This window comes from Geospiza fortis, unplaced genomic scaffold (genome assembly GCF_000277835.1).
Source record: "Geospiza fortis unplaced genomic scaffold, GeoFor_1.0 scaffold112, whole genome shotgun sequence".
Taxonomy (NCBI): domain Eukaryota; kingdom Metazoa; phylum Chordata; class Aves; order Passeriformes; family Thraupidae; genus Geospiza; species Geospiza fortis.
Genome location: NW_005054298.1, coordinates 2,033,067 through 2,055,711, shown reverse-complemented (window position 1 = coordinate 2,055,711; position 22,645 = coordinate 2,033,067). Strand labels below are relative to the sequence as shown.

The following is a 22,645-nucleotide window of genomic DNA, read 5'->3' as shown; positions in this document are numbered from 1 at the left end:
AACTCTCTGCTGTTCTCTAAAGCATTTCCAGTGTTACCAAACTGCTTTATATTCAAAGAGAACACACTGAACCTTCTGAAAGATGTTGCTTACGAAGAAGCAGCAGTTACAAAATGTATGTGACTTGCAAACAGTCATTTCATATTATTCACTAAGAGAAAAAACCATAGAGTGGTTTGGGCTGGAAGGGACCTTGTATCTCATCCAGTCCCACCCCCTGCCATGGGCAGGGACACCTCCCACTGTCCCAGGTTGCTCCAAGCCCTGTCCAGCCTGGCCTTGGACACTTCCAGGCATGGAGCAGACACAGCATCACTGGGCACCCTGTACCAGGGACTCCTCACCTTCACAAGGATGAACTTCTTCCCAACATCCCATCTCACTCTGTCCCCTATCAGTGTGAATCCATTCCCCCTTGGGTCACTCCATGACCATAATCTCTCTCAATTTTGTAGGTTCCCTTCAGATACTGGAAGTTCATCATTACAACACCATGAAGTTTCTCTTTTCCAGGCTGAAGAATCCTAATTCTGTCAGCCTTTCCTTGTAGGAGACGTGATCCAATCATGTTCACCTATTACATAGCACACAATTTTTTGACAAAAATGTTGATGCTTTATAAAATAGGAAAAAAGTACAAGTCGGCAACTTTTTACATATGCTACACTACTTAACTTTTTAAACATATACAACTGGGGAGAGAACACCACCCACCAGCACCACCAGTGCAGCTCCTGGAGCAGCTCTGAATACTCACCTCCAGTTTCTTTCATGCCAGTTTTGGACCAGCTGACATCAAGGTTTGAGGTGCATTTAGTCATAAGCTTTGGAGAGTCTCAGCCATTCCAAAAAGATACTAAGAATTCTGTTTGCAATCATGTGGAAATTATCACTCCAGGCAATAGTTTGGGTTCTTACATTTCACTTCAATACAGAATATGGCCCAGTAAGCCTAACTCAGTATTTTCCACCCAGAACTGTCAACACCACTTTCATTCCTTCATATAAGGGATTGGTAGGATTGGTAAGGAGCAGTTTCACTATTACAAATAATGAGGCAGCAAATTATAGAAAATGAAAACTTCCTGAGCAAACTAAAAGCCTCTTCAGACACCATTTGTAATGCTGTGTTATTAACTATTTCCTCACTAAATGGCTTTTTGTTTTTAATTTAGATTCACAGTTATGCCAGGCTTCTAAACAAAACATCAGTTCAAAGACTGAAGACATTTTACACGTGGTGTTACAGCTAATGAATTTCCAAAGTTGAAAGAAAACATTGCAAAGAAGTTAGTTAAAAACAGTAGTGAGATTCTGTAAATAGATTCAAGTCTTCAAAAGAAAATCAGTCACTGCATGCAGCTTTAAAGCAGGTCTTTCAAGTTAGGATTAAACTAAACTGTTATTTAGTGAAATGACACTAAATAAAAACAGTACAAAAAGATGCAAGTGTAAAAACAATAATCATCATTCCCAAATACCCTGGGTTTGGTACAAGAATCTCTGCAGGTTCCAACAGCTCTGCTTGCAAGAGTGAGCTGGGGGCTCTGCTCATTTAGGTTGTGTTTCCATGACTTGACTAGAGGTGCTTATTGAAAAATAAATAAAACAATCACTTCTTTGTGATGGGGAGCAGCATCAGGCACATGAGTGGCTCACACCCAAATTACTGGCAGTCACACATGAAGTTATGCACAAGGTTAAACCAAAACTTCTCAGTATTGCTGCAGTAACCCTTGATACATTATCTTTGATGCCGAAATTAAATCTTTCTATTTATTCCTTGCTCACAGGATGGTTTGGGTGGAAATGGACTTTAAAGAGCATCTTGTTCCAAATCTTTTGCCATAGGCTGGGACACCTTTCACCAGACCAGGTTGCTCCAAGCCCCATTCAACCTGGCCTTGGACACTTCCAGGTGCAGCCACAGCTTCTCTGGGCAGCCTGTGCCAGGGCCTCACTACCCTCACAGGGAGGAATTTTGTTCTTACATCCCATCTAACCCTGCCCTCTGCCCACATGAAGCCACTCCCTCTTGTTCTGCTACTCCAGGCCCTTGTCGAAAGTTGCCCTCCAGTTCTCCTGAAGCCCCATTAGACACTGGAAGGTGCTTCTAAGGTCTTCTCAAAGTCTGAACCAAAACATCTCCTTAATTCACAGACTGATAGTAATTGGTACTGCTTATACAGAGATGCACAGCTGGTTACAATCACTGCAGAAACTACTGAGACATTCCCCCATTGCAATAATGTTTAGGTCTTCAGATTTCTTCCAGGGTATCAAAGTCCTAATCATAGAAAGGTTTGGGTTGGAAGGAACCATAAAGGTCATGTCATTCCAACCCCCTGCCATGGGACATCTCCCACTATCCCAGGTTGCTCAGAGCTCCATCCAGCCTGACTTGGACACTCCCAGGAATGGGGTAGCCACAGGTTCTCTGGGCAAGAGTTTCAATAGTTTTTTGCAAATCATTTCAGATGGAGACATCATTTTGGGTGAAGCAGAGCTGAACACAGGTCAGTAAGAGCAGGATGTACCACTAACACTCAGTGGCAGCTAACAAGCCAATGTCCTTCCAAACAGCAAGACAAAGCTGTAAGTGTAGGCAGCAGCAGCATCTGAGCGAGTTTTAGCTGGCAGAGATTAAAAAAAAACTCAGAAAAAAGCTTTAGCAACAAAGGTAAAGATTTTCAGGAACGAAACAATGCTGCTGCCATCTGCAAATCCCTGTCAGTGCATCCTCAGTACCTGGACCAACTCACTCTAGGTGTGTTTGCATATCTTTGAAACAACACACCTTCCCCACCGTGTCTGCAGACCCATCCTCTGATCTGCTGCAACGTGAATATAAAGCAGCAGAAATCCTTACAAAGGAATGATAATAGCTCTCTGCTTTGATACCTATGGCAACATGACTAAAAACAAGCAATTCAAAGAAACAACTAATTCAGTTTAAAGTTATGAAGTTATGAGCTTTTTTTTCCTGTGGTCTTTAACTTATCTGCAAAACTCTTTCATCCAATTTTGTAAAGAAGTGTAAGTAGCCATTCTGAATTGATTATTACAACTTCAGGATGAGTGACACTTGACTGAAAGAGTAAAAGGATGTCAATCTCCTTTGTTTTCATTTTCAAAGAATGAACAGGAAAATATTTTTTCCCTGTATGCTCTTCTATGCAAAAAAGAAGGTTACAGACTGTGGTTTTGGCCCATGGTCTTGGACTCCATTCTCTTCCACAATGACTAATAGATAGAAATATTTAATCTGGTAAAATTCTTCAGCAATGTGGACAATACAAACTGAACAAAAAGCATTATTTGACTAAAATAAAGTCATTCCTACCCACAGAATGTCTGCAGGTCCAATTCACCTGTAATCTGTAATTTCCCGATGCCCAGAAGTTACCAAAATACCATATGGCTGTTCTTTACTGCAGCAATTCAACACATTCACAGATGTAGGCATTCACTCTTCTTTTCTTTTTCTTTCTAAAATTTATGTTTGAATCCCAGCAACTCATCTTGTGCCATAAAATGTTTATGGTTTCAACTTATATGGAGAATCCAGCAGCCTTCGGAGATCGAAGGGCCATTCTCACTGTCAAAACTGGAAGCCTCACAATGATAACTTCATTTTCATTACAGCTTCACCAAGGATACAGAAATACACAACTCTTTCAGCTGCCAATAGCCTCACAGACTAAAAACATGCAACCCCAACCAGTAAGTTTTTGCTGACCACAGAATACACAATTAGGATTAGTCAAATGCTTTCAGGACTGTACAGTCACTTATGCATTTTTAAGGCTCTAATTAAATTGCCAAAGAACTACATGACAAAACGCAGCTTGTCTGATTAAAAACTTAAAAAAAAAAAGCCAACCCACCTTTATCTTCTCTCAGTACAGCAGATGAAAGCATATTTTAAGTCATTATTTCCTCTTTAGGCTTCCCCCTCTACATGCAGGGAGGGGTTTTAGTTTCCATTCTAACCTGAGATGAACCAGTCGGCCTAGAAAGCTCGTTCAGTGCTGCAAAACTACCACTCTCTAAAATCCACAGTTTATTCCACAACTTGGATGCTACAGGTGAGCCAGGAGCAAGAATTCTGCACAGGCTGCCTCAGTGAGAATATTGCTTCCTACAGATCCACATCCCTGTTCTGCTACAAGGTAAGTCAGTAAAAGTTAAATATCCCTAAAGTGAAGGGATGTATATAAATAAAAATACACATTTCCATATCTTTGAGACTATCCTAAGCAATATATTCAAATTGTTGTAAGTGTGCCCATAAGACATGGTTAGAATTGCTCTGCTCTAAGACTATATTTATGAAAAATTAAAAAAAAAACCAAACTCCAACAATAAAAGATACAAGACAGAAAATTGGCATTTTAAGATTTACTTCTGCAAGATGTATTCTGACTACATCAGGGTCCTATCAAGCACGTTGGCCCACTTGAACGGGCAGGTTTCAGCTAGTGCCCATCCAGCTGTTGTTTCCCAGTAAACATCTGAGTAACTACACCAGCATTGTCTCATTAAAAAAAAAAAAAAAAAGAAGACAGTGTCACCAAGTAAGCTGAAACAGTGATTTAATGACTGACACACTGGAAATCACCTAGAAATAATTATTACCTGTTTACCGGAATCCTGTGAAATTTCCAGTAGATAATATTCAAATTTAAGTTGTCAGAAAAAAAACCTATCAGCCTATGTACAAACAGATATGAGTACACACCATGTACCAGCTCAAGGTTTGCACTTGCCTTTTCTTCTGCATGGGGAAAGCGTGAGAAAGGGTTCTAGTTTTAGTCTCTGAGGTACATTCACAGCAGTAACCACATGGTTCAAGTGTCTGTGCTCCATCCTCACTGCTGCTGTTTGAACTCAGGGTATTGTTGTGCTTTGCTCTAACACATATTCCTGAGATTTAAAGTGCTGTGTTTTCATAATTCAGAAAAAATAAAAAGTTTCTAGCAGTAACAATCTACAGAGCAGTAGAAAACTGCAGAATATCAGAATTATTTCGATTGGAAGGGACCTTTCAAGAACAGCTTGTTCCAATCCCCTGCCACAAGCAGGGGACACCTTCCACTACCTCAGGGTGCTCCAAGCTCCATCCAACCTGGTCTTGGACACTTCCAGGGATCCAGGGGCAGCCACAGCTTCTTTGGGCACCCTGTTCTAGGGCCTCCCCACCTTCACAGGGAAACATTTCTTCTTTTCCCGGTGTTGAATTAAGCTTCATCATTTGTAAGCCTCCAATAATTTTGAAAAATTAGGTAGGCTGACACCAACCCTCTGTTTTTTTACACTTAACAATAACACCTGGGTGCCAAAGCCTGCATGTGGAAATCAGTAACATTTATGGAGTCACTTAGCTGCACACTGGAGTCACAGATGGACAAGTTGTGTTTACCTACCCAGGATACACCTGGAATAATGAGACACCTTGGAAGTTGGTCACCTCCAAGGGCAGCATTGGTGGTGTCCATCTAATCTCCAGTCACCCCAATAAACACCCATTTGCCCTCAGGCTTATGACTGCTTTGCCTGTGCTCAGGGTATTTCAGTGCCTGTGCCCCTCCTGTGCTCCACACCAGATGAAATTGTGCATAATTACAGTATTCTAGAAAAAATACCCAAGTAACTTTCAGCTCCATTTTCAAAGGAGAAGGTGAGAATTCCATGGCATTGCAACAAAACTTGGGCACCTGAATGACTGAACTGCCATTTAAATGATTCAAAGACTCAAAGTTTTGAAAACCGTATCCTATATAATGCAAATCATAGATGACTGCACACTAGGAGGAATTAAAACCATACAATTTTTACAAGTTTATGGTAAAAAATTACACTGTATGTAATATTTGTATGAACCAAATTTTTTTTTCTCTCATCACATCAAGTTCTCTCACTTGGGAGACAGAGACACTGCTCTCCCCACACTGGCTGTTTGTCCCCAGCTCAGAACAGGGGTGGACACTCCTTAATGGTTAGGTGACTTTCATCTCTGGGCAATTCATGAGAGTACTTCTGTGCAAGAAGCAGCCTCAGAGGCATCACAGCCCTGTTAAAATCCCCCAGTGAGAAAGCACTGTGGTGGTTGTAAGCAATTTGAGAAAGAAGGAAGGGCCTGGAGTTTGTTGCTTACTCCTGTATCTCAAACTTAATTAAATTTGAAACGTGGCAGAAATTAGGACACAAACAAATAATTAAAGCATTAATCATAAATGAATTCACAGCTTAAAAATACAGAGTCCTTGGCACGGATTTCATGTCAGTAGCTGAAAGTCTGTTATTTCCTGTAGCACCTACTCTTCTGGTAAATTCAGTACAGGTTGCCTGATGAATTCAGAAGTTACTGGAAAAGAAAGGGGAGAAGAGAAGGAATGGCACTGACACACCCTATGTCCCACCAGCTTGTTTCCTTAAACAGCCCAGGCTTAGGGCAGTTTTAGAGGCACAGAAGTTATTATTTTAAGTTGAAGACACAACTAAATTTATTAATTCTCAGTGTGAAGGAAACTAATTTTCCCCACCAAAACTAGAAAATACAATCTCATTTCACTGCTGACTACCATTAGTTTGAACATATGTTGATTTTTTTGGGGGGAGGCAGCATGGTGGTAAATAAATATATATCTGGATGGCCAAATATTTTTGGTCACCCCTTCCTATTTTGCTGTAGGTCCCAGCTGTCACTTCAGTCTGTCACTCTTCTGCAGCCACATGAAGCCAGTCTAACTTGAAGTACAGGTGCAGCCTAATTGTTCACAGGCATACTTCATTCATGATCTTAACATCTCCCCTCTCTGCTGCAACCACATGAATCCAGGCTTTGATTGAAAAGGAGAAAAAGAGAAATCAAACATGTTGCTAATTGTGTCTTGAAAGAAAGATTCCTTTGATTCCCAAGATCTGTAACCTTGTCAGAGTTACCATGTACTGGAAGTGCAGTGTGAACCATGCCATCATTTCAGGGCAAGCAGAGTAAAAAAATCATTAGCAGACATCAAATAACACCAAGAATTCCAAACCCATTAAGCCTCTAACACAGGGAATTCTCTCCCCTTTTCCTCTAACAAACGCATCATATTTATCAGAAGCATTATTACCTGCATTCATAACTGGCAGCAGTAAAATACCAGGTGGTGCTGCTTTAGAGCTCTTCACCAAAGCAGTCTGGGAATCTTGGCTGTGGATCTCAGTGTTGAGCAGTATTTCTTCCAACCCATCCTATCTGCTTCAGTCCAATGGACAGATTTCAAAGTGTGATTTTCTTGAGTGTAGTAGCATTCTTCAATCTAAATAGAGTTGTGGGGGAGAAAAGAAAAGAGAATTTGAGCTCATCTGGTCTCGCTTTCCAACTGTTCTAGGCTAAGAAGAGGCTAAACATTGCCCAGATGGGTTGCAGTCTCCCCATCCCTGGAAGTGCCTGAGACCAGCCCTGGATGGGGCTTGGAGCAACCTGGTCTAATGAAAGGCGCCCCTACCCATGGCAGGGGGTTGGAATTGGATGACCTTTAAGGTCTCTTCCAACCCAAACCATTCTTTAATTTTGTGAAGAAAATCCATCCAAATACTGCCCAATACTACACCATACAAATATTTATCCAAATACCTTCCTTAGTGTAATAATGTCTGTGAAGACAGACCATACATGAGATAAAGGCAAACAGGAGATCCCACAACCATGGACCTCCAGAGAGTGACCAGTCCAAACCCTCTGCCCAAACCAGAGAACAGGAGGGTCTCCCCAGGACCACCTCCAGTTCTGAGTATCTCCATAGATGGAGCCTCTGAGGGCAACTTGTTCCAGTGTTTGGCCACTCACAGAAAAAAAAAACCTTCTGATTGTAACAGAATTTCCTCTATTTCACTTTGTGCCCTTGAGCCCACTCATCTCAAGGCTGAACTGTCCCAGCTCTCTGCCTCCCCTCGTGTCACCCCTGTATTCTCACAGTGGGGTTTCCCACCCTGGTTTTCTGGCTCAACTACAGTGTTCCTGTATTTTGATGACTAAACTATGTGACTAACTGCAGATGTATTTCTCCAGCACTCTTTGCATCATCTGAAAAATAAAGCAGCAAAAATTATATCACAATGAAATTGCTGATTAAGTGGGCCATGAACACATCGGGGAACCAAAAGGGGTAGGCCTTTCTCATCTCATTAAAAGTTACACTTTAAGCAAGAGGACATTTTTAATATTTTCTGTCTCAGCTACAAACAACCTCAGTTTTTATATCAAAATATTGCACTGCAAAAGTGTAATGCTTCAAAAGAAATTAGTTAAATATAGCAATAAAGGCCAGACACACAATCCTATAAAAAAAAATCAGCTTTGTCTCACAAATCCTTCTATCACAAAACCATAGTGACCAGAATTTATTTTTATTTTTAGCTTTTAAGCTTTCACTGATGGAAGTCCAAGTTAACCTTTACTTTATTTTGTCCTGGACTAAATCCACTGTGACATCCTTTTTGCCCTTTTAAATACAGAAATTTCTTGGAAGGCTTCCAGTACTTTCAAATAAACACATTTACAAGATATGCAACAATTAACATGAGTGGCTCTAGAGGCTCCTGAGACAGCTCTGAAGTCCCTATGATGTGATGTCCAGATATGTTTATATAACTTTTTTTATTTAATAGTTACTTTCAGAAATCACTCCTTTACCATCTTTAGCAAAGTGGGTGTGAACTTTCTACTCCAAACAACAAATGATATGGGAAAGGAGAAAAAATATGAAAAAAAAAAGGCAAAATGGCATTAAAAAGGCAAGAAAAAATTGCATTAAAACAGTACAAGTTTATGCTTAATGATGTCTAAAGAGCAAGCTGACTTTGAGGCACACTGGAAATGACCATTTCACCCTGTAGCTGGTTGTGCTGGAGCCAGGGGACAACTGCACTAAAGATCAGAAGATTGTGATGTTTATGCACCTACGAGCTGACATCTGTCCACTTCTCAATCACAAGTCTCACTACAAGTTTCTACTTATTTCTCAAAATTACAAGGCTTATTACAATTTTACTTCAGTTTTCACAGAAGAACTTGAGATTCTCAACAGCAGCAAATTTGTGAGAGCTTCCAGTCAAAGCACCCAAAGAGATAAAGTAGATACAAGATGAGAGGATATTTTTCAAAACAAATAGAAACTGGCAAAGTCTGAGGACTTTTACTGTTGGATACTATGGGAACAAGTTAAAATAGCTCCTCAATCACCTGCAATTATCTTCAAAAGTTTCTGGAAGTCAGAAAAGCTCACAAAAACAACAAAGTGCCAGCAGAGAGCCTGAAACCTAAAAAAGAAGTTTAGCAATTAAGTTATTAGATTTTTTTATTCGCTTGTTTAATGTATAATTAAGTCAAGAATGATTCAAAAAAGTTTCATCCTACCTGAAAACAAGGGAAGAACAATTCTAAGGATCCCTTCCAGAAAAAATTATGTATTTATTATATTATTGCAACCATAGTATGATCAACACAGTTGTGTTGGAAATGGAAACAAGTAGATGAAAAGATGCTTCCACATCAGTGAAGCAGCACAGAGGTTTCAGACTGTTCCATGTTGAACCTCAGTGAGGAATAAAAACGTGCAGAAGTAATTCTGTTAAGTCCAAATAACAGTTCCAACGTCCTACCCAGGTTCTTGTGCAGAGAAGTTGCTCAGTCCAGTGGTTTAAAGCACACAGACTCGAAAAAATTATCTGGGAAGTAGTCAAATATTATTTTTCTTTAATAGCTACATACACACTGTGGCTCTTCAGCCAACTGGCAGAAACATTAAACTCCCAAACTTTTATCATTCTTACAACATGCAGAAGAAATTCTTTTATATTTCATGACTTTAAGAAGTACAACTAAACAGAGCACTACTGCAATTTTCTAATTATATTTTCGCAAGTTTTTAATGTCATAATTTAAATTATGAACTCTTTATTTCAAGATGATTAATTAGAATATGTTCCATTTGGGGAACAAGAGTTCAATATCCCACTATCAATTAAACAAAATGCACTCCTTTAGCTTAAGATTAAAAACCAAAATGCAGCCAAAAAGTTTCTTCCTTGTATCTGTCAGACCACAAAAGCATCCAATACAGCAGTGTAAGGTTGCCAGAAAACCCTAATACTTTCAAAACTATATTATTTAGTGCAGTGGCTTAGCTCTGAAGCTGCACCAGAAATGACATCCGAGCTTTGGACAGTAAGCCTTTTTGCCAATGAATTTCTTGTAAAGTCAACAATCATAATTTATTCTGATCCTTTGTGTCATCATATTAGTAGTTATTTTTTCTGCAATCCCAGAGCAGCAACAAATAATGCCATAGAAGAGGACTGATATAATTACAGGCTGAAAAAGATAGGCCAGCACCCTTACACTCAAAACTACCCTCTGTGGCTCCTTCATACCCCATATGTTGCTAATAAAACTGTTTGAATCATACCTAGGAGACAGTTTTACTGATATTGTATCAGGTCCCTGGGTTCTTTGTATGAGATACGATGTCACCAGCACTATAACTATGCAAATTCTGTGATACAGGATCCCACTGGACACAATATTACATACGTAATTCGCAGTGTGAACCTGGGCATTAACAATAATTCTAGTGTTATATAAATGAAACCACTATGTTTATTGAAAAGCTCGCCACACAACAACAAAATCAAATTTAAAAAGCAATAAAGAGCAACTGACGTGCTCATAGTAAAGATGGCAACATTGGTATTTTTCCCCAAACAATGTAAATTTTGCTTTGTGCTCATGTGACAGTGCTTTACAGAAACTTTTGGCAGTGACACTAAGCAAATGCAACTCCATCAACAACATTAATAAATTACTTTAAATAGGAACCTACAGAGTCCCGCTTTTAGGAACAACCATGTGATATTCGGCAAGAATCACTGTATTCACATACAAATGGGATTCTCAGCTTCTGCTACCAATCATGGACTAAATGATAGAGACTAAGAATGGCAGCAGTGAGAAACCAACAGCTTGGAGATATCAACACACATCGTGCTGAAGCACCTCAGAAGAATCAGCTTGTGGTCAGGAAACACCTGTGCCCCAGTCCTGCATCAGACAGATCTCTGTGTGACCTCAGGCAAACAAGGCTTCATCCCAGCTGGCAGCATGTGAAATAGGGTCCCTCATCTTTTCCTGCTTAGCTCTGTGGCCACTGTTTTATGCACACCACATACACCTGCAAAAAGGCAGGGCAGAGATATTAAGATCAGTGTTGAAAGAGCCAGCGAGGTGCAATGAGAAACCTGACAGCACAGGCAGCTTGGTGCACATTCCTCTTATCCATGTTTCCAGTGATCTCTTCCTTCCACTATTAATTTATTGGTTTGCTGCAGGTGAGGAGTGCTAGAGCTTGTAAGCAGTCTATTTTTGAAAGAAATCAAAAAATAAGGTAACAGGTTGGCATGATAAAGTGAGTCTGGTAAAGAGCCAGACTGAAGAGACAAAAGGATGCTATTTTGCCAAGTTACCATGAGAAATAATAAATCAGATCATTTTATAAGGTAAATTGTACAGTAAATCTGTATTTTAAATCGTCTAATACATATGGGAAAAGCCACAGCTCAGTAGTCCCTGGTAATATTTTTAATGGCTTCAAACACAGCTAGAAAACAAATGACACACAGCACAAGTACCTAAGGAGTCTCACTCTGAGAAGCTCCAACTTTAAATAACTGATGGAAGGAAAAGAGAGTTGTAACCAAGCACTCAGAAAGGAAGATAAAAAACTGACTGATTCCTGTCACTTGTGTGCTTCCACTACAGTGCCAGCTTAAGCACTTCTCAAGTTTTCCACCAGTCTCTGTGCAATACAAAAACCAGAACAGTTTTATTCTCTTTAAAAATCAATAAATAGCAGCTTAGGTGACACCTGACAAGGCAGAAAGCTCACACTTCTTTCCATCAGCATTCTGCCCTCTGGTATTGCTGCTACATTTTATCATCATGCAGTTCAGAGAGAAATATATACCTATTCCCAAAGTTTGAAAAAAACAACCCCCTCCTTCCCAAATATGGCCCAAAGCTGTTATGAAGCAACTTATTTTTAGCAAAAGCACTTATGCAGATACTTAATTTTAATTAATAGTCTCACTGACTTCAACATTTGCACAGCAAGACAACTCCACGCTTCAATTAAAGCCTGCACAGAAATGCTGTGCTGATTCATGGCCAAAAGCATGACAGGAACATCATTATATAAAATGCTCATAAAATTTAAAGAAAAAAATATAACAGGATCCTCACCTTTAAACAGAACATTAGACACCCTCTAAAACTCACAGCTTGAGCAGATCTTCCAGGTTGCTGAATATGTGAATGCTAGGGATAAGATATATTCAGTGAAATTATTTCAGAGTAGGCAAAAGAATTTTGGAGAAGTATCATAAATGGAGACTACAGCAGGCTCAGGTCTCCAACCTTGGCATCTGCCATGGCTGGGTTTTCAAGACTGGGAGATTCTTTACCGGGAAAGAGGAGGCAGCCGCACCTTTACTTCTGATCCTTCTCCATTGTTCACACAGCACATAAATGGATTTCTATCAATAACCAATTAATTATATCCAGACCAGTTCAATCAGAGATTACACTGGGCATCTTCAGCAGATATTCATTTCCAGGGAAGAGTCATTCTGAGTTATAATTCTGCCCATTATTTCAAATTTGGATTTGTTAAAGGTATATTATAATATGATACCTAAGAAACACAAGCTTTATTACCATTGTCTATAGAAGATCATCAACTAATCTTTACTCATTAGGCAGAATCCCTAAAGAGAGTTGGAAACAATTTTTTCTTAAAATATTCTGGTCCTGTTTATAAGCAAAACTGTGGCACCTGATGACCTGTGACCCCCAACTAATAATTTTAGAAGTTAAAATATAAAAAAAAACCAGAAGAGCAGAACAAAACTGCCCAGGTGACAGAACTCAAGTAATAAATTCATAGAAAAGAACAGGTAGAAAATGAACACCTGAGCTTTTTCCTACAGGAGCAATTTCTTCCCAGGACATCCACTTCTCTCCAGCTCAGCACTAGCCTTGCCAGCCTGCCCACACATGAGCTAAAATAAAGCCCAGCCAGACCTGCCTTGGCTCTGCAGAGCACCAGCTTGTGCATTTCCCCAACCGTTTCACACCTAATTTACAGAGTACATTTATCCATCCCTGTATCGCCGAGATCTAACCTGGGGAGTGACTAGAATCAGAATCACTTAATTGATTAACACTTAAGTGAGATGCAGAAAGCAAACAGAACACACTGGAAGACTTTCTGAAATTGCTTTATTTTTATTCCGACTCCATTAAGCAGTCCAGCACTTTTGAAGGATTAATGAAAGAACTATCAAGAAATAATACAGAAGAGGAATGCTGAGTCTCAGGGAACATGCCAACACATGATGAAGTGCAGACACCTCTCTGGTAGTAATGAGTCAAGCCAGGATGTTCAGAGAACTACAGGGACATGTGAACTTGCCCACTTGATCAGTCACAGTTTATTTGATTTTTATGAAATAGCATTTTGATAATTCCTCCCTGGATCACAGACTGCAGTACTCATCAATTTACAACAGTCATTTTCACAAAACTCACATTTTTTCCACTCAGAAAAGTCTACTAAGCATCCAGAACTGAAAACATTCACCTTTAAATTAATTCCAAAAAGCAGTCGATGAGGGTATGTATACACTTAAGGATTATTTCCACAAACCTTGTGAAGCAGGACACAATGTTTCATTTACAGCTGCTATTTTTTAAGCAGGAACTGAAGACAAGCCCAGGAAGAACAGGAGTAAATAAGTTTCTAAACAAACAACTTCCAGAGATGCTTTTTAACAGGACCAGACAAAACATTCCCTAAAGTTGCATTTACAAGCCAAAGCTGACCTCAGGCACCACACTGAGTTTGGATGAGAACCTACATGGATACTGATCTTAATAATACTACAGGGGCAAATTTTGCATTGGGGAGACTTGCTCTTGAACAAATGTTTTCCAATGTATTAAGCATAGAGAAGCTTTTTTTCTGCATCAGGAACCACACGTCACATTCCTTAATCTGTTTCTTTCCTTGACCAAATACATTGTGGACAACCTACAGAGGATGCCCCTCGGTCTTCCTCTTTGAGGTTCCCATCTGTAGTTTCCACTAACAATGAAAATACATGGATTTTTTTTTTCCATTCAAAAATTACAGTCACATGCAAAAAAATATATTCTAAGTTATTAGAGACAATCAACACTAAGAAGTTCTGATAGAGTTTTTTACTGATGTTAAATCAAGTGCCAGAGCGCCCACAGTAATGCAAAACCAGGGAGAGCTGAAGATGACAAGCAGCAGGAATGGCTGTGCAAGAAGCATAAAAATACAGGAACAAATCTGGTGACAGGTCTAATTTAACACAAAAGGAAATAAACACTAATTCCACATTTAGATCTAGGCCTTCCTAGATCTAGTTATCCATAAAGAATATAAAAAGGAAATGAGATATATTTAACTGTGTATCCCAACATCAGTGTCAGGTGAGAAACTTCACTTGTGACCCTGAAACATCTAAACATCTACAGCTCCTCTCACAACAGGGACCACTTTAAGGTCATAATTCCAGCAGAATCACTGCCCAGCCAGGCACAGGATGATGCAGGACTGCTCTCTTGTATCATACCCATACAGACATTTTCTCCACATACTCCTGGACCTTTTCACCCACTCAGGAGTGAACAGGCAAGGGAAGAGAGCTGGTCTACAAAAATAATAATGGTCCACATCTCAAAACTCTAACTGTAAATCATCTCCTTCATCATAATTAAATGAAGCAAAAGTTTAATAAGACTGGACACATTTAATTCTTTGTACTCCATAGATTAAAGTACAATTAAGAGGCTGGAAGCTGAAAAGTGGCTTAAGCTAAAGTTACACAATTGTGTGGACAAAACTCATTTGGCCACAGGAAAGCATTTACATATTTAATACAGGATATTTTAAATAGGTTTATATTGGCCTAAAAATAGTACCTTGAATAGATTATTACTGCAGTAAAATGCTTGCTTTATACCTGAGTAATGAGACCACCAAATGTTAAAAACCCCACAATGTGAATTGCAGAATGTGCAGGCAGGCTCTTGACCATTTCTCTCTGCCTCAAACTCCAAGGTGCAGAGCTTTAGACCACCATATTCAATTAAATCAAATTCAGACTATAATTTTCTAATACTTTCTTTACAGTTAAATACAACACTGGCCAGTGCTTACCAGGTTACAATGCTAAGCAATTCAAGTGATAATCACAATGATAATTGTGTAATCTAATGCCCATTTGCCTTGATTTATACAAACTATCACAAATAAGCCTCATGCATCCATTTTAAGTCACTGGGAAGGATAATATTTTTTCTGATCTGAGTTAGTGTTTGGTCTGAACATTTTTATTTGTTTGCATTAACCAGAATCAGTCTTCACACATAGAGGAAGATGCCTGGGGCTGCACAGTCCTCTGCAATCTCAGCAACTGGCCCTCTCATTCCATGTGATAGTTATGCTGAAAAAATAAGATCAACCAAATTTCCAACTGCCCTAACAACTGTGGGAGAAAGAGATCAGACTGTTCTTTAGTTCTGAAGAAAAGGTCCCAAAAAGGGCAGCCTTTCATATGAAATACAGATCATTAACACTGGATACACAACTATGGTGATGCTCACTTTTTGTCTCTAACTGGGATTTGATTGTACCTATTTCAGGACATTCTATACTTTATATATATATGGCCTTTAAGGTCCCTTCCAAACCATTTTATGATTCTAAAAACGCCCCAAATCTTTGGCTACTCCTTGGCTACAAACAAAGTGCAAAAACACAGCGAAATTATGATTTTATAGACAACACAATAGTTCTGTGTTGAGTAGAGAGGCTGAATGAAACCACACCTGCTTTCATTCAAACTCTCACATTATGTGAGTTAGATGCAAACACAACATGTAACAGAACAACTGACTGCTCATTCCTAAAAGTGTCCAACTTCCAATTAGAATAAAATGATAGAACGCTCAAGTATCTGAAAAGACACTGCATTAAATGAGAAGGTCAAACACCCACTTTGAGAAGCGCTTTAGCCTGATTTGCACTCACCTTTTTTCAGAGACTAATTGCAGAAACAGCACCCAAACAATTATAATTTGTGACCTTTTAACAGAAATGATAATTTCTTAGGCTCATTCTTTTATATTCCATCCCATATTCTTCCAAATAAAAGCTGCCCAAAAATACTTTGCATGAAAAACTAAATGTTCCCAGTGACAACTCTGATCAAGTCATTCTTTGCACATGAACACTGAAAGATGCAACAACAGCAAGAACCACTAGTTATTCTTATAACTTCAAGACCAAACCCTAAATATAGTATGTTTTCAAATCCTCTTTCCTAAAATTCAAGTAATATGTTCATTGCTTTAACTGAAAGCTAACAAAGTACAACTTGTATTGTGCTGCAGGCCATAAAGGGAATGTTCTTTATTTGAGTCATGGTTGGATGAGGATGAAAAGTAGTTTTTGAAAATTTACAACAGTTTTGACACTAGTGTGTGTTTATCGTTACAAGTTATCCCTCTCTATTTATCAGACTGACTCTAGACCTTTCACTACCTTTAAAAAGACAATTTTTATCAATTCTTCATGTCCTTACAGCCAACCATAGGAAGCTGCATAGAATACATAGAAAATCCATAGCTGAGAAAGAATGTGGATAAGAGAAGGACCCCAGTGTAAAGCAAGAGAGGCTATGGTTTAAAAGGAACATTTAGTAATTAATTTGCCTTTAGCACAGCACTCAAGTGACATTTTGCTACCATTCACCTATCCTGAGTAAACATTCTGCTACATAAAAAATGTTCCCAAGGAAAAGGAACTTAGAATTATTGGAAGTCCTTTCCACCCTAAACTGACACATCACCAACACTGATCTTTCAGTACTTCACAGCAGAGAGCTGTATTTTGCTTGTGAATCCCATGAAAATCTTTATTTCTCTACCACAAACAAAGCTTTACTCAAAATAAAATTGCTCCTAATTTCTGGAGAGTATTTGGGAGGCTTGGTTTCATATGAAACAGGTGGTGCTTACCTGCCTGTGGCAGCCCTTGCTAGTTTTGTAAATTGAGACTCTGGGTTTACAGTTGGAAAAATGAACTCTCAATTATGGAGCAATTCCAATACCTAATCTTCTAAATTTGACTTCCTGAAAGATGAATTACCAGCCTTCATGTCAGTCCTTACTGACTGCACCAAGACACAAATATAGGTCCACAACATGACTACATTATTTATTGCAGGGCAAACACCAGCCTGCAGGAAACATCTCTGACACCAGACTTTGCAGGTGTCTCCAAGACTACCAGGAATTTTTTTTAACAGAACCTCAAAGGGTAAGGAGAGCCTACAACTGATTCTGGAGCTTCCCAAATGATCCTAGGATGGTAAAGCAGAGGTAGAAATGTAGATAGTCTGCCACAACATGCAACAAAGCCTTGCAGGAGCAAACAGAGCCCTAACCTTTCTGCAAGGCGCCGTAGTTCCAACTTACAGGTAAGGCAGCATCAGAGACAAACAACTGCTGTTTTCAAAGACTTGAGACTTAAAGGCTTGGCTAGCAAAAGATTTTCTCCCCCTCTTTTATCGGATACCAGTTTCTGTGGGATAATACAAAAAGCTTCCAACCTAGGTGATTGTTTTCAAAGCACTTCAGGGAGCACGTGGAGATCTTGCAAGATGCTGGACAGTAACACCAGGGCATGAAACACCTACACTGCAATAAGATCATCTCAAACAAGATGTCCCAGCTTGGACATACAATTAAAAGGACATACAATTAATTTTTTTGCACATGTGTAAGAAGACTTCGTGTGCTTACATGAAAGCTCAGTAAATTAAAGCTAAGATGACATGAGCTAGAAGACAGCACTTTTCTATCTACGAGGAAGAATCAAATCGGTGTTTCTGTAATTTCTTTTCCCACAATTTAAAAGCATTTCTGTACACCTTCTTTGTGAAATAGGCTGCATAATAATTACCTCATCACAACATTGAACAAGCACTTGTCACTATGCACTGCTGACAAAGAAGAATCACTAGAACTTTTCCTCTCAAAGCAAGAGGAAAAGACAGAAGCAAAGGCTTAGTCACTTCTTCACATAACAGAAGTTTGCTGAGCAGTTTACCAAAAAATCAAGACATATTATTTCTCAAAGCAAAATAACACATTGCACTTGGAAGATGTGTGCTCTCCATACTGAACAACACCTGTTACATACCTGAAGGGGTTTCTTGAGCAAGCCAAGTCTCCCCAGGTGGTAATTACACTGATCAAATCATCCCCACACATGTTGTAAAAATGGAAAGCAAGAAGTAAAGGTAATCTTAATGGATCAACAGCTTCTTCTGAGTTCATGCAGTACACAAAAAGAATAAACATGGAAAATTCTGGTGATGCATTAAGGCAATTCTTACACCCAAACAATTTGATAATGTAACACTGCATACCAAGCCAGTTTTTTTCATAAATAATGATCTAAACGGAATACTAGTCAATTCACCAAAAGATATCAAAGATATCCCTTTATTACAAATGATCCAAGTATCCCCCTTGAGGCTATGGCTATCAGAAAGCATTTAGTTGGCTCTCCAGCCAATAATTTTCCTATCTGTTTTATTATGAAACTGTAACACATTTTCAATAACTTTTAGCTTTGCTATACAGAGCAACAAATAATTTCCCAGAACCCTTTGGAAAATCTGACACACAAAATGATTCTCTAGTCAACTTGTGTACTATTAAGCTGAAAAAAAACCCCATATATCAGATCATTTGATCACTGGAGAGAATGGCAAAGTATTGGGAGCTTCAGGACAGATGGACGAACTTCAGGTCATATAAAACACTACCAAGGCTGTATTTGAAGAAAAATGTGAAAGTTTGTGAAAGCGCCCCGGGTGAAAATACTTTGTGTTGCTAAGAAACATCATCCCTGATGATGGATGAATTAAATTGTCTCAGTTAGCAGCCAACTCCAGGCATCCCTCGTTTATTAGGAGAATGTTTTCTCATACTGGTAATTTATTTCAACAGCTACGTACAAATAAAAAGCCCTACCTTAAAATGAAACTGAGAATTTCAAACTTGCATAATTAATGCTACAAAACAGAATAGAGTTTACATCTTGAACAGAATTTAATAACTAACATTTAACAATGTAAACTCCAAAAATGAATATTAATACATCCAGACTATTAAGAACTTATTTTAGGATTGTCTGCAGTGAAATATACTGTTCAACTCCCAAAATTACTCTATGTACAATACAGTGGAGTACAAAACTCTTCAAATATTTCTAAGCACCAAACATTAATCAATTAATCAATATTCAGGTAATCAAATTTTAAACATCACTGAGAGAAAAGCATATTCATTTGTCATGTATTGTTATGATGACAAAAACATAAAAATTATGCATGAAAGAAATCATGTAAACCACCTGCTTTGGTCATATGGATACTGTCTTAATGTTCCTTCTAGTTACTTTTTTGATGTCTTACTTACTGTTTCTCCTGCAGGACAGATTGGTGAACTTAGGGCAGGGAATATTTGCTTTTCTGAAGTGTTTGCTGTTGAACCCCCACAGATCATACCTGCTTTGCCTGCCATGCACTGTGTACAGTGAAGTCCTTTCAAAGGTACAGATGGAACAGGGAAGGCCTCCAGCTTCTCTCTTCCCACCAGCTGCACACCAGGCCAGAGGAGCTCACCTGAAAGGAGAAAGAGCAGCAAGCACATCTCACCTGGCACAGCCTTCAGAGCAGGACACAGCAACAGAGGAGAAGCACAGCGGGTGGGGAGCCCCAATATGAGAACAGTCCCAAGGTCAGGAAGTAGCCCCATGATTGCTGCTCAGAGATGAGGGAAAGGGCAGGGCTTCCTTCACAACCCAGAGAGGAATATGCACAATTTTATGCCACCCAGAATCCAACACAGTTGTTGCACTGAAAACAAACCAAATGCAAAGACCCATTTTCCAAGAACACATTTGGCAAAGGGGAGAGTCATTAAAGAAAATGAATTTTCATTTGTCTGATGCCAAGGCTTTGGGGTTTTTCTTCCTAGTTACTAGATTGTGTTCTAATGGAGATTTCAAGTTACAAGTCCCAAATTTTAGGCCTACAGAGTCCAATTTAAGGAAAAAGGTGGAAAACCCTCTGTAAACTGCTCTTTGGATCGCACCACAGCTTCCAAGTCAGAAATTACCACACACAGTTACATGCCAGTAATGTACTCAGCTAGTCAATACACAGAGGCAGCCACAGAGGCTCTTCATCCCAAATAACCCCACCACGGAGCAGAGTTACCACTGGAGAGCCCGAGGAGAAGTATTTAACAATGATACCAATTTGGCTGCGCTAGAGGAGATGTGTTTCCTGTGGGCCTAATAAGGAAGAGCTTTACAATCTGAGCAGAAGCCTTTCAGAGCCTCAGAGGACATGTCTTATCTGCACCACTTCTGCTCCTGGAATCCCAGAAATCCTGAAGACAGAAGGCAGATCAGACTGCAGCTTTCCTAGGCACAGATGTTGCAATCACATCTGCCTTAACTCTAAGCCACAGTCCTTGTGTCTTCCCAACTCTGTGAGCATCTCTTAGCTGCTTTGGTTTTGGAAATGCCAGGGCAGAGGATAAAATAGTATTTCTGATCACATCAGGTGTAGTAAAATACCAAATTCCAAGCAAGTAGCAAGGAAGAAAAGGTTTTGAAGCAGAAGGATTTCTTCCCCTTCTCCCTTGTCTATGTTTCACAAAATAACACTTCAAATCTTGAGATCTGATTGATCAAAGTGTTTTGGGGTTTTTTTTTAGGTGTTCATCTAGCAGCCATGAAGAATGACCATTTGTGGGTCAGCCAATGAAGTATAATTAACGATAAGTTTTACACACCACTCAGAGAAACTGAGTCACCGATGGGTGCAGATCCATGTCAACATTCTCCAAGTTTTTTTCAAGTCATTAAAAATCCCCTCTCTAAACACCTATAGCTCCAAGATGTCAGATTTGACTTGTCCCATTTCAGATTGCTCAATGAAAGATAGACACACACAGAAAGAACCAAAACCAGCAATGGCTCCAAAGACAATGAGGGAATCGGAGCACAGCACAACCCTTCTGTGCTCCAGCTCCAAAGGCTGGGTCTGCAACAAAGTACAGGTTGCAGGACTCTAATAAGCTTCCTCTTGGCATTTTATAAATAATCCTGCATTTCAGTGGAGGATTATTTAATGTTTTCATTTATTACTTGATGGATGATATAGTTGCAAAATTTGGTAGTTACCTGGGAAATGCTACAAGCATTCTGGGACTAAAGGATTAACACCAAAACTGAAACTGGGGTTTTAATACTGAACACCAAAACTGAAAAATAATTCCAATTTATAATAATGATAGGAGCATCATATGAAAAAGATGGTAAGATATATTCTGCTCATTACTGATCCTAAGGTTATATATTACACTCAGGTTTCAATACAGATGTATAAAACGAGCTCAAAGAAAACCGAAGCAATCTGAGACAGTTAAATAGTGAATACAAAAAAAAACATAAAGAAAGAGGAGACAAGCTTCAAGGTTAACAGCAGCTACAAGAATCATGCCCCACTACTGCAATATCCACTGCAGAAAAAAAAATAAAAAAGCTTAACAGGTTAGGAAAAAAACAGACTAGTATTAGAGGAAATATGCTACCTCTAGGGATAGTTAAACAAGGGATCAGGTTATGGAGGGGTTACACAAATCTCCACTGATTGTTTTTAAGACCTGGTAAGAAGAACATGTCAGAAATGGCCCGTACATCTCTCTCTGGCCTGACACTGAACTACACACTCACACATACAGCACAGGGCCTCAGCACAGAGCGATGACCTCCCAAGATCCCCGTTTTCTTTCCTAAACTTAGAGGCTGCACAAGTTTAGGCTCCTGCCAGGCGACTCAGCAGGTAACCTGACTGCTCCTTAGAGCTCCAAGCAGGCTTTTGATATCTCTCTTTTCTAAATAGCCCAGGCAGGCTGTGATTGACAATTTTCTCTCACATGAAGCATGCTACCTTAAATGTGGAGTACTCAGAATGATCCGCCAGGGAAATAAAGTCAAAGTACAGAGAAGGCAATGGCAACTGATCCCAGGAATCCAGTCCTGGGAAGGAAATCCCAACTGCCAAGCTGGGCAAGGATGCACATCCCATTAGTACCTAGAAATACAGACAGTTATATTTTCTTTTGTAGCACCTCCAATAAATAAGTCTTAATAAAAAGAAGTATTTAACAAAGTACTTAGAGAAATAAAGAGGGAAGTTTTGACGTTCCTAAGCTTATTTTCACAGCGGTATGAAAGGAAATGAGGTAGAGTCAGAGCTAATTCTCCTTATATAATTTCACATGGAATGATTAGTTCTGCCCCAACAGTAACAGCTTTCCAGAGGGTCCTACTTGTCGCCAAGATTGCATACAGATGCTCTATGTGTAGCTTCCTTATTCTCCACTGACAACCAACTTAAAAGGCCAATATAATATTCA

The 22,645-nt window shown here is 39.3% G+C and overlaps 1 protein-coding gene across 5 annotated transcripts in view; it reads right to left on the bottom strand.

The window, feature by feature from the left end:
* The window catches only part of GTDC1 (glycosyltransferase like domain containing 1), a 163,692-nt gene extending 141,387 nt beyond the window's left edge, over positions 1-22,305 (bottom strand). For 4 of the 5 annotated variants that reach the window (XR_004081657.1, XM_031056246.1, XM_031056270.1 and 1 more), the window contains exons 1-3: positions 22,177-22,305; positions 19,720-19,836; positions 7,122-7,310 (exon numbers count right to left, since the gene is read on the bottom strand). The gene's annotated coding sequence lies outside the window, so the exon portion shown is untranslated. Of the gene's footprint in view, positions 1-7,121; positions 7,311-19,719; positions 19,903-22,176 lie in introns of those variants that run through there. The other variant, XM_031056250.1, reaches the window with a different exon arrangement.
* Between the last annotated feature and the right edge of the window lie 340 nt (positions 22,306-22,645).